At 30.8% G+C, this 12,187-nt stretch overlaps 14 non-coding genes across 14 annotated transcripts; all 14 read right to left on the reverse strand.

Moving 5' to 3' along the window:
• Positions 1 to 223: 223 nt before the first annotated feature.
• Positions 224 to 436, reverse strand: LOC135053929 (small nucleolar RNA U3). The gene has a single exon (XR_010243217.1). It is a non-coding gene; the product is annotated as a small nucleolar RNA U3 (small nucleolar RNA).
• A 653-nt stretch (positions 437 to 1,089) lies between these two features.
• On the reverse strand, positions 1,090 to 1,302 carry LOC135054028 (small nucleolar RNA U3). Its single transcript, XR_010243306.1, has one exon. It is a non-coding gene; the product is annotated as a small nucleolar RNA U3 (small nucleolar RNA).
• Positions 1,303 to 1,957: 655 nt separating this feature from the next.
• Positions 1,958 to 2,170, reverse strand: LOC135053467 (small nucleolar RNA U3). The gene has a single exon (XR_010242814.1). It is a non-coding gene; the product is annotated as a small nucleolar RNA U3 (small nucleolar RNA).
• Positions 2,171 to 2,823: 653 nt separating this feature from the next.
• LOC135053139 (small nucleolar RNA U3) lies at positions 2,824 to 3,036 on the reverse strand. The gene has a single exon (XR_010242528.1). It is a non-coding gene; the product is annotated as a small nucleolar RNA U3 (small nucleolar RNA).
• A 655-nt stretch (positions 3,037 to 3,691) lies between these two features.
• On the reverse strand, positions 3,692 to 3,904 carry LOC135053847 (small nucleolar RNA U3). The gene has a single exon (XR_010243145.1). It is a non-coding gene; the product is annotated as a small nucleolar RNA U3 (small nucleolar RNA).
• A 653-nt stretch (positions 3,905 to 4,557) lies between these two features.
• LOC135053140 (small nucleolar RNA U3) lies at positions 4,558 to 4,770 on the reverse strand. Its single transcript, XR_010242529.1, has one exon. It is a non-coding gene; the product is annotated as a small nucleolar RNA U3 (small nucleolar RNA).
• Positions 4,771 to 5,426: 656 nt separating this feature from the next.
• LOC135053930 (small nucleolar RNA U3) lies at positions 5,427 to 5,639 on the reverse strand. Its single transcript, XR_010243218.1, has one exon. It is a non-coding gene; the product is annotated as a small nucleolar RNA U3 (small nucleolar RNA).
• A 653-nt stretch (positions 5,640 to 6,292) lies between these two features.
• On the reverse strand, positions 6,293 to 6,505 carry LOC135054026 (small nucleolar RNA U3). The gene has a single exon (XR_010243304.1). It is a non-coding gene; the product is annotated as a small nucleolar RNA U3 (small nucleolar RNA).
• Positions 6,506 to 7,160: 655 nt separating this feature from the next.
• On the reverse strand, positions 7,161 to 7,373 carry LOC135053731 (small nucleolar RNA U3). The gene has a single exon (XR_010243044.1). It is a non-coding gene; the product is annotated as a small nucleolar RNA U3 (small nucleolar RNA).
• Positions 7,374 to 8,026: 653 nt separating this feature from the next.
• Positions 8,027 to 8,239, reverse strand: LOC135053468 (small nucleolar RNA U3). Its single transcript, XR_010242815.1, has one exon. It is a non-coding gene; the product is annotated as a small nucleolar RNA U3 (small nucleolar RNA).
• A 653-nt stretch (positions 8,240 to 8,892) lies between these two features.
• On the reverse strand, positions 8,893 to 9,105 carry LOC135053141 (small nucleolar RNA U3). The gene has a single exon (XR_010242530.1). It is a non-coding gene; the product is annotated as a small nucleolar RNA U3 (small nucleolar RNA).
• A 655-nt stretch (positions 9,106 to 9,760) lies between these two features.
• On the reverse strand, positions 9,761 to 9,973 carry LOC135053848 (small nucleolar RNA U3). The gene has a single exon (XR_010243146.1). It is a non-coding gene; the product is annotated as a small nucleolar RNA U3 (small nucleolar RNA).
• A 653-nt stretch (positions 9,974 to 10,626) lies between these two features.
• On the reverse strand, positions 10,627 to 10,839 carry LOC135053143 (small nucleolar RNA U3). The gene has a single exon (XR_010242531.1). It is a non-coding gene; the product is annotated as a small nucleolar RNA U3 (small nucleolar RNA).
• A 655-nt stretch (positions 10,840 to 11,494) lies between these two features.
• On the reverse strand, positions 11,495 to 11,707 carry LOC135053732 (small nucleolar RNA U3). The gene has a single exon (XR_010243045.1). It is a non-coding gene; the product is annotated as a small nucleolar RNA U3 (small nucleolar RNA).
• Positions 11,708 to 12,187: the final 480 nt, after the last annotated feature.

Consider the following 12,187-nt stretch of genomic DNA (forward strand, 5'->3'; position numbering starts at 1 on the left):
CACACTTTACATTTTTCAAGTCCTCATTGACATGAACCACTTAAAGAAGGTTACAATTAAAATGTAAAATAATACTCTTAGACATTGCTTTTATTCCTATTTCATAAAAAAAAACATTCTGATTCAGGAATGTTGAAACATCAATGCGTATTCTTTCAAGGATATTAAACATTATACAAACTTAGTTTTAAATAACCATAGTTGATTTTAAAGTGTGTAATCAGCCACTCTGAATGAGCCCTCTTCTACCACTTCTTTATTAAGAAGTAGGACAGTCAACAAAAGCTAACAACATCTGCATGAAAAAGAGTTGCTAACTGCCTTCATGCTGAGAAGAGAGCTCTTAAACTCATCACGGTGGTTGGCGAGTTTGGACACTTTCAAGCACATTTCTCCCATCATTGTCTATAGAAATGATCCCTGAAAGTATAATCTTAGCTACATTTGGTTGATGGTTTAGATAGGCCATATAAATTCCTCTTTTAACTCATGGTGACATTTTAGGACCCATGCATAAAACTTGATATAGAAATTGTCAACCAATATTCAGTTGCATAACATTCTCCACAAATTTTCAGACTACAATTCATTCACTATCATATACTGAATGATTTTCTGTGAGAGTAGACACATTTTAAGATTGTATTAGGTAACATATTATAATTTTTGCATTTATAAATTTGTTTAAACCAAAATATTAAACAGAACACTTAACAATGAAACCAATGCACTAATAGCATTGGTACTTCAAAATTTCTTATATTGCATATAGGAAATAAACTAGTGGCTTGCATTAATTGCTGATTTGCAAAAGAATTAAACAATTATTAAACAAATACACTGCAAACAAAAGGTTCTTTTAAGGAAAGCACACTTTACATTTTTCAAGTCATCATTGACATCAACCACTTAAAGAAGGTTAAAATTAAAATGTAAAATAATACTCTTAGACATTGCTTTTATTCCTATATCATAAAAAACATACTGATTCAGGAATGTTGAAACATCAATGCGTATTCTTTCAAGGATATTAAACATTAGACAAACTTAGTTTTAAATAACCATAGTTGATTTTAAAGTGTGTAATCAGCCATTTTGAATGAGCCCTCTTCTACTACTTCTTTATTAAGAAGTAGGACAGTCATCAAAAGCTAACAACATCTGCATGAAACAGAGTTGCTAACTGCCTGCATGCTGAGAAGACAGTTCTTAAACTCATCATGGTGGTTGGCAAGTTTGGACACTTTCAAGCACATTTCTCCCATCATTGCCTATAGAAATGATCCCTGAAAGTATAGTCTTAAATACATTTTGTTGATGGTTTAGATAGGCCATATGAATTCCTCTTTTAACTCATGGAGACATTTTTGGACCCATTCATAAAACTTGATATAGAAATTGTCAACCAATTTTCAGTTGCATAACATTCTCCACAAATTTTCAGACTACAATTCATTCACTATCACATACTGAATGATTTTCTGTGAGAGTAGACACATTTTAAGATTGTATTAGGTAACATGTTATACTTTTTGCATATATAAACTTGTTTAAGCCAAAATATTAATCAGAACACTTAACAATGAAACCAATGCACTAATAGCATTGCTACTACAAAATTTCTTATATTGCATATAGGAAATAAACTAGTGGCTTGCATTAATTGCTGATTTGCTAAAGAATTAAACAATTATTAAACAAATACACTGCAAACAAAAGGTTCTTTTAAGGAAAGCACACTTTACATTTTTCAAGTCCTCATTGACATGAACCACTTAAAGAAGGTTACAATTAAAATGTAAAATAATACTCTTAGACATTGCTTTTATTCCTATATCATAAAAAAAACATTCTGATTCAGGAATGTTGAAAAATCAATGCGTATTCTTTCAAGGATATTAAACGTTATACAAACTTAGTTTTAAATAACCATAGTTGATTTTAAAGTGTGTAATCAGCCACTCTGAATGAGCCCTCTTCTACCACTTCTTTATTAAGAAGTAGGACAGTCATCAAAAGCTAACAACATCTGCATGAAACAGAATTGCTAACTGCCTTCTTGCTGAGAAGAGAGCTCTTAAACTCATCATGGTGGTTGGCGAGTTTGGACACTTTCAAGCACATTTCTCCCATCATTGCCTATAGAAATGATCCCTGAAAGTATAATCTTAGCTACATTTGGTTGATGGTTTAGATAGGCCATATAAATTCCTCTTTTAACTCATGGTGACATTTTAGGACCCATGCATAAAACTTGATATAGAAATTGTCAACCAATATTCAGTTGCATAACATTCTCCACAAATTTTCAGACTACAATTCATTCACTATCATATACTGAATGATTTTCTGTGAGAGTAGACACATTTTAAGATTGTATTAGGTAACATATTATAATTTTTGCATATATAAATTTGTTTAAACCAAAATATTAAACAGAACACTTAACAATGAAACCAATGCACTAATAGCATTGGTACTTCAAAATTTCTTATATTGCATATAGGAAATAAACTAGTGGCTTGCATTAATTGCTGATTTGCAAAAGAATTAAACAATTATTAAACAAATACAGTGCAAACAAAAGGTTCTTTTAAGGAAAGCACACTTTACATTTTTCAAGTCCTCATTGACATGAACCACTTAAAGAAGGTTAAAATTAAAATGTAAAATAATACTCTTAGACATTGCTTTAATTGCTATATCATAAAAAACATTCTGATTCAGGAATGTTGAAACATCAATGTGTATTCTTTCAAGGATATTAAACATTATACAAACTTAGTTTTAAATAACCATAGTTGATTTTAAAGTGTGTAATCAGCCACTCTGAATGAGCCCTCTTCTACCACTTCTTTATTAAGAAGTAGGACAGTCATCAAAAGCTAACAACATCTGCATGAAACAGAGTTGCTAACTGCCTTCATGCTGAGAAGAGAGCTCTTAAACTCATCATGGTGGTTGGCGAGTTTGGACACTTTCAAGCACATTTCTCCCATCATTGCCTATAGAAATGATCCCTGAAAGTATAGTCTTAAATACATTTTGTTGATGGTTTAGATAGGCCATATGAATTCCTCTTTTAACTCATGGTGACATTTTTGGACCCATTCATAAAACTTGATATAGAAATTGTCAACCAATTTTCAGTTGCATAACATTCTCCACAAATTTTCAGACTACAATTCATTCACTATCACATACTGAATGATTTTCTGTGAGAGTAGACACATTTTAAGATTGTATTAGGTAACATGTTATACTTTTTGCATATATAAACTTGTTTAAGCCAAAATATTAATCAGAACACTTAACAATGAAACCAATGCACTAATAGCATTGCTACTACAAAATTTCTTATATTGCATATAGGAAATAAACTAGTGGCTTGCATTAATTGCTGATTTGCTAAAGAATTAAACAATTATTAAACAAATACACTGCAAACAAAAGGTTCTTTTAAGGAAAGCACACTTTACATTTTTCAAGTCCTCATTGACATGAACCACTTAAAGAAGGTTACAATTAAAATGTAAAATAATACTCTTAGACATTGCTTTTATTCCTATTTCATAAAAAAAACATTCTGATTCAGGAATGTTGAAACATCAATGCGTATTCTTTCAAGGATATTAAACATTATACAAACTTAGTTTTAAATAACCATAGTTGATTTTAAAGTGTGTAATCAGCCACTCTGAATGAGCCCTCTTCTACCACTTCTTTATTAAGAAGTAGGACAGTCAACAAAAGCTAACAACATCTGCATGAAAAAGAGTTGCTAACTGCCTTCATGCTGAGAAGAGAGCTCTTAAACTCATCATGGTGGTTGGCGAGTTTGGACACTTTCAAGCACATTTCTCCCATCATTGTCTATAGAAATGATCCCTGAAAGTATAATCTTAGCTACATTTGGTTGATGGTTTAGATAGGCCATATAAATTCCTCTTTTCACTCATGGTGACATTTTAGGACCCATGCATAAAACTTGATATAGAAATTGTCAACCAATATTCAGTTGCATAACATTCTCCACAAATTTTCAGACTACAATTCATTCACTATCATATACTGAATGATTTTCTGTGAGAGTAGACACATTTTAAGATTGTATTAGGTAACATATTATAATTTTTGCATATATAAATTTGTTTAAACCAAAATATTAAACAGAACACTTAACAATGAAACCAATGCACTAATAGCATTGGTACTTCAAAATTTCTTATATTGCATATAGGAAATAAACTAGTGGCTTGCATTAATTGCTGATTTGCAAAAGAATTAAACAATTATTAAACAAATACACTGCAAACAAAATGTTCTTTTAAGGAAAGCACACTTTACATTTTTCAAGTCCTCATTGACATGAACCACTTAAAGAAGGTTAAAATTAAAATGTAAAATAATACTCTTAGACATTGCTTTAATTGCTATATCATAAAAAACATTCTGATTCAGGAATGTTGAAACATCAATGCGTATTCTTTCAAGGATATTAAACATTATACAAACTTAGTTTTAAATAACCATAGTTGATTTTAAAGTGTGTAATCAGCCACTCTGAATGAGCCCTCTTCTACCACTTCTTTATTAAGAAGTAGGACAGTCATCAAAAGCTAACAACATCTGCATGAAACAGAGTTGCTAACTGCCTTCATGCTGAGAAGAGAGCTCTTAAACTCATCATGGTGGTTGGCGAGTTTGGACACTTTCAAGCACATTTCTCCCATCATTGCCTATAGAAATGATCCCTGAAAGTATAGTCTTAAATACATTTTGTTGATGGTTTAGATAGTCCATATGAATTCCTCTTTTAACTCATGGTGACATTTTTGGACCCATTCATAAAACTTGATATAGAAATTGTCAGCCAATTTTCAGTTGCATAACATTCTCCACAAATTTTCAGACTACAATTCATTCACTGTCACATACTGAATGATTTTCTGTGAGAGTAGACACATTTTAAGATTGTATTAGGTAACATGTTATACTTTTTGCATATATAAACTTGTTTAAGCCAAAATATTAATCAGAACACTTAACAATGAAACCAATGCACTAATAGCATTGCTACTACAAAATTTCTTATATTGCATATAGGAAATAAACTAGTGGCTTGCATTAATTGCTGATTTGCTAAAGAATTAAACAATTATTAAACAAATACACTGCAAACAAAAGGTTCTTTTAAGGAAAGCACACTTTACATTTTTCAAGTCCTCATTGACATGAACCACTTAAAGAAGGTTACAATTAAAATGTAAAATAATACTCTTAGACATTGCTTTTATTCCTATTTCATAAAAAAAAACATTCTGATTCAGGAATGTTGAAACATCAATGCGTATTCTTTCAAGGATATTAAACATTATACAAACTTAGTTTTAAATAACCATAGTTGATTTTAAAGTGTGTAATCAGCCACTCTGAATGAGCCCTCTTCTACCACTTCTTTATTAAGAAGTAGGACAGTCAACAAAAGCTAACAACATCTGCATGAAAAAGAGTTGCTAACTGCCTTCATGCTGAGAAGAGAGCTCTTAAACTCATCACGGTGGTTGGCGAGTTTGGACACTTTCAAGCACATTTCTCCCATCATTGTCTATAGAAATGATCCCTGAAAGTATAATCTTAGCTACATTTGGTTGATGGTTTAGATAGGCCATATAAATTCCTCTTTTAACTCATGGTGACATTTTAGGACCCATGCATAAAACTTGATATAGAAATTGTCAACCAATATTCAGTTGCATAACATTCTCCACAAATTTTCAGACTACAATTCATTCACTATCATATACTGAATGATTTTCTGTGAGAGTAGACACATTTTAAGATTGTATTAGGTAACATATTATAATTTTTGCATTTATAAATTTGTTTAAACCAAAATATTAAACAGAACACTTAACAATGAAACCAATGCACTAATAGCATTGGTACTTCAAAATTTCTTATATTGCATATAGGAAATAAACTAGTGGCTTGCATTAATTGCTGATTTGCAAAAGAATTAAACAATTATTAAACAAATACACTGCAAACAAAAGGTTCTTTTAAGGAAAGCACACTTTACATTTTTCAAGTCATCATTGACATCAACCACTTAAAGAAGGTTAAAATTAAAATGTAAAATAATACTCTTAGACATTGCTTTTATTCCTATATCATAAAAAACATACTGATTCAGGAATGTTGAAACATCAATGCGTATTCTTTCAAGGATATTAAACATTAGACAAACTTAGTTTTAAATAACCATAGTTGATTTTAAAGTGTGTAATCAGCCATTTTGAATGAGCCCTCTTCTACTACTTCTTTATTAAGAAGTAGGACAGTCATCAAAAGCTAACAACATCTGCATGAAACAGAGTTGCTAACTGCCTGCATGCTGAGAAGACAGTTCTTAAACTCATCATGGTGGTTGGCAAGTTTGAACACTTTCAAGCACATTTCTCCCATCATTGCCTATAGAAATGATCCCTGAAAGTATAGTCTTAAATACATTTTGTTGATGGTTTAGATAGGCCATATGAATTCCTCTTTTAACTCATGGAGACATTTTTGGACCCATTCATAAAACTTGATATAGAAATTATCAACCAATTTTCAGTTGCATAACATTCTCCACAAATTTTCAGACTACAATTCATTCACTATCACATACTGAATGATTTTCTGTGAGAGTAGACACATTTTAAGATTGTATTAGGTAACATGTTATACTTTTTGCATATATAAACTTGTTTAAGCCAAAATATTAATCAGAACACTTAACAATGAAACCAATGCACTAATAGCATTGCTACTACAAAATTTCTTATATTGCATATAGGAAATAAACTAGTGGCTTGCATTAATTGCTGATTTGCTAAAGAATTAAACAATTATTAAACAAATACACTGCAAACAAAAGGTTCTTTTAAGGAAAGCACACTTTACATTTTTCAAGTCCTCATTGACATGAACCACTTAAAGAAGGTTACAATTAAAATGTAAAATAATACTCTTAGACATTGCTTTTATTCCTATATCATAAAAAAAACATTCTGATTCAGGAATGTTGAAAAATCAATGCGTATTCTTTCAAGGATATTAAACAATATACAAACTTAGTTTTAAATAACCATAGTTGATTTTAAAGTGTGTAATCAGCCACTCTGAATGAGCCCTCTTCTACCACTTCTTTATTAAGAAGTAGGACAGTCAACAAAAGCTAACAACATCTGCATGAAACAGAGTTGCTAACTGCCTTCATGCTGAGAAGAGAGCTCTTAAACTCATCATGATGGTTGGCGAGTTTGGACACTTTCAAGCACATTTCTCCCATCATTGTCTATAGAAATGATCCCTGAAAGTATAATCTTAGCTACATTTGGTTGATGGTTTAGATAGGCCATATAAATTCCTCTTTTAACTCATGGTGACATTTTAGGACCCATGCATAAAACTTGATATAGAAATTGTCAACCAATATTCAGTTGCATAACATTCTCCACAAATTTTCAGACTACAATTCATTCACTATCATATACTGAATGATTTTCTGTGAGAGTAGACACATTTTAAGATTGTATTAGGTAACATATTATAATTTTTGCATTTATAAATTTGTTTAAACCAAAATATTAAACAGAACACTTAACAATGAAACCAATGCACTAATAGCATTGGTACTTCAAAATTTCTTATATTGCATATAGGAAATAAACTAGTGGCTTGCATTAATTGCTGATTTGCAAAAGAATTAAACAATTATTAAACAAATACACTGCAAACAAAAGGTTCTTTTAAGGAAAGCACACTTTACATTTTTCAAGTCATCATTGACATCAACCACTTAAAGAAGGTTAAAATTAAAATGTAAAATAATACTCTTAGACATTGCTTTTATTCCTATATCATAAAAAACATACTGATTCAGGAATGTTGAAACATCAATGCGTATTCTTTCAAGGATATTAAACGTTATACAAACTTAGTTTTAAATAACCATAGTTGATTTTAAAGTGTGTAATCAGCCACTCTGAATGAGCCCTCTTCTACCACTTCTTTATTAAGAAGTAGGACAGTCATCAAAAGCTAACAACATCTGCATGAAACAGAATTGCTAACTGCCTTCTTGCTGAGAAGAGAGCTCTTAAACTCATCATGGTGGTTGGCGAGTTTGGACACTTTCAAGCACATTTCTCCCATCATTGCCTATAGAAATGATCCCTGAAAGTATAATCTTAGCTACATTTGGTTGATGGTTTAGATAGGCCATATAAATTCCTCTTTTAACTCATGGTGACATTTTAGGACCCATGCATAAAACTTGATATAGAAATTGTCAACCAATATTCAGTTGCATAACATTCTCCACAAATTTTCAGACTACAATTCATTCACTATCATATACTGAATGATTTTCTGTGAGAGTAGACACATTTTAAGATTGTATTAGGTAACATATTATAATTTTTGCATATATAAATTTGTTTAAACCAAAATATTAAACAGAACACTTAACAATGAAACCAATGCACTAATAGCATTGGTACTTCAAAATTTCTTATATTGCATATAGGAAATAAACTAGTGGCTTGCATTAATTGCTGATTTGCAAAAGAATTAAACAATTATTAAACAAATACAGTGCAAACAAAAGGTTCTTTTAAGGAAAGCACACTTTACATTTTTCAAGTCCTCATTGACATGAACCACTTAAAGAAGGTTAAAATTAAAATGTAAAATAATACTCTTAGACATTGCTTTAATTGCTATATCATAAAAAACATTCTGATTCAGGAATGTTGAAACATCAATGTGTATTCTTTCAAGGATATTAAACATTATACAAACTTAGTTTTAAATAACCATAGTTGATTTTAAAGTGTGTAATCAGCCACTCTGAATGAGCCCTCTTCTACCACTTCTTTATTAAGAAGTAGGACAGTCATCAAAAGCTAACAACATCTGCATGAAACAGAGTTGCTAACTGCCTTCATGCTGAGAAGAGAGCTCTTAAACTCATCATGGTGGTTGGCGAGTTTGGACACTTTCAAGCACATTTCTCCCATCATTGCCTATAGAAATGATCCCTGAAAGTATAGTCTTAAATACATTTTGTTGATGGTTTAGATAGGCCATATGAATTCCTCTTTTAACTCATGGTGACATTTTTGGACCCATTCATAAAACTTGATATAGAAATTGTCAACCAATTTTCAGTTGCATAACATTCTCCACAAATTTTCAGACTACAATTCATTCACTATCACATACTGAATGATTTTCTGTGAGAGTAGACACATTTTAAGATTGTATTAGGTAACATGTTATACTTTTTGCATATATAAACTTGTTTAAGCCAAAATATTAATCAGAACACTTAACAATGAAACCAATGCACTAATAGCATTGCTACTACAAAATTTCTTATATTGCATATAGGAAATAAACTAGTGGCTTGCATTAATTGCTGATTTGCTAAAGAATTAAACAATTATTAAACAAATACACTGCAAACAAAAGGTTCTTTTAAGGAAAGCACACTTTACATTTTTCAAGTCCTCATTGACATGAACCACTTAAAGAAGGTTACAATTAAAATGTAAAATAATACTCTTAGACATTGCTTTTATTCCTATTTCATAAAAAAAACATTCTGATTCAGGAATGTTGAAACATCAATGCGTATTCTTTCAAGGATATTAAACATTATACAAACTTAGTTTTAAATAACCATAGTTGATTTTAAAGTGTGTAATCAGCCACTCTGAATGAGCCCTCTTCTACCACTTCTTTATTAAGAAGTAGGACAGTCAACAAAAGCTAACAACATCTGCATGAAAAAGAGTTGCTAACTGCCTTCATGCTGAGAAGAGAGCTCTTAAACTCATCATGGTGGTTGGCGAGTTTGGACACTTTCAAGCACATTTCTCCCATCATTGTCTATAGAAATGATCCCTGAAAGTATAATCTTAGCTACATTTGGTTGATGGTTTAGATAGGCCATATAAATTCCACTTTTCACTCATGGTGACATTTTAGGACCCATGCATAAAACTTGATATAGAAATTGTCAACCAATATTCAGTTGCATAACATTCTCCACAAATTTTCAGACTACAATTCATTCACTATCATATACTGAATGATTTTCTGTGAGAGTAGACACATTTTAAGATTGTATTAGGTAACATATTATAATTTTTGCATATATAAATTTGTTTAAACCAAAATATTAAACAGAACACTTAACAATGAAACCAATGCACTAATAGCATTGGTACTTCAAAATTTCTTATATTGCATATAGGAAATAAACTAGTGGCTTGCATTAATTGCTGATTTGCAAAAGAATTAAACAATTATTAAACAAATACACTGCAAACAAAATGTTCTTTTAAGGAAAGCACACTTTACATTTTTCAAGTCCTCATTGACATGAACCACTTAAAGAAGGTTAAAATTAAAATGTAAAATAATACTCTTAGACATTGCTTTAATTGCTATATCATAAAAAACATTCTGATTCAGGAATGTTGAAACATCAATGCGTATTCTTTCAAGGATATTAAACATTATACAAACTTAGTTTTAAATAACCATAGTTGATTTTAAAGTGTGTAATCAGCCACTCTGAATGAGCCCTCTTCTACCACTTCTTTATTAAGAAGTAGGACAGTCATCAAAAGCTAACAACATCTGCATGAAACAGAGTTGCTAACTGCCTTCATGCTGAGAAGAGAGCTCTTAAACTCATCATGGTGGTTGGCGAGTTTGGACACTTTCAAGCACATTTCTCCCATCATTGCCTATAGAAATGATCCCTGAAAGTATAGTCTTAAATACATTTTGTTGATGGTTTAGATAGTCCATATGAATTCCTCTTTTAACTCATGGTGACATTTTTGGACCCATTCATAAAACTTGATATAGAAATTGTCAGCCAATTTTCAGTTGCATAACATTCTCCACAAATTTTCAGACTACAATTCATTCACTGTCACATACTGAATGATTTTCTGTGAGAGTAGACACATTTTAAGATTGTATTAGGTAACATGTTATACTTTTTGCATATATAAACTTGTTTAAGCCAAAATATTAATCAGAACACTTAACAATGAAACCAATGCACTAATAGCATTGCTACTACAAAATTTCTTATATTGCATATAGGAAATAAACTAGTGGCTTGCATTAATTGCTGATTTGCTAAAGAATTAAACAATTATTAAACAAATACACTGCAAACAAAAGGTTCTTTTAAGGAAAGCACACTTTACATTTTTCAAGTCCTCATTGACATGAACCACTTAAAGAAGGTTACAATTAAAATGTAAAATAATACTCTTAGACATTGCTTTTATTCCTATTTCATAAAAAAAACATTCTGATTCAGGAATGTTGAAACATCAATGCGTATTCTTTCAAGGATATTAAACATTATACAAACTTAGTTTTAAATAACCATAGTTGATTTTAAAGTGTGTAATCAGCCACTCTGAATGAGCCCTCTTCTACCACTTCTTTATTAAGAAGTAGGACAGTCAACAAAAGCTAACAACATCTGCATGAAACAGAGTTGCTAACTGCCTTCATGCTGAGAAGAGAGCTCTTAAACTCATCATGATGGTTGGCGAGTTTGGACACTTTCAAGCACATTTCTCCCATCATTGTCTATAGAAATGATCCCTGAAAGTATAATCTTAGCTACATTTGGTTGATGGTTTAGATAGGCCATATAAATTCCTCTTTTAACTCATGGTGACATTTTAGGACCCATGCATAAAACTTGATATAGAAATTGTCAACCAATATTCAGTTGCATAACATTCTCCACAAATTTTCAGACTACAATTCATTCACTATCATATACTGAATGATTTTCTGTGAGAGTAGACACATTTTAAGATTGTATTAGGTAACATATTATAATTTTTGCATTTATAAATTTGTTTAAACCAAAATATTAAACAGAACACTTAACAATGAAACCAATGCACTAATAGCATTGGTACTTCAAAATTTCTTATATTGCATATAGGAAATAAACTAGTGGCTTGCATTAATTGCTGATTTGCAAAAGAATTAAACAATTATTAAACAAATACACTGCAAACAAAAGGTTCTTTTAAGGAAAGCACACTTTACATTTTTCAAGTCATCATTGACATCAACCACTTAAAGA

The sequence above is a fragment of the Pseudophryne corroboree genome, chromosome 2, assembly GCF_028390025.1.
Source record: "Pseudophryne corroboree isolate aPseCor3 chromosome 2, aPseCor3.hap2, whole genome shotgun sequence".
Classification (NCBI taxonomy): Eukaryota; Metazoa; Chordata; class Amphibia; order Anura; family Myobatrachidae; genus Pseudophryne; species Pseudophryne corroboree.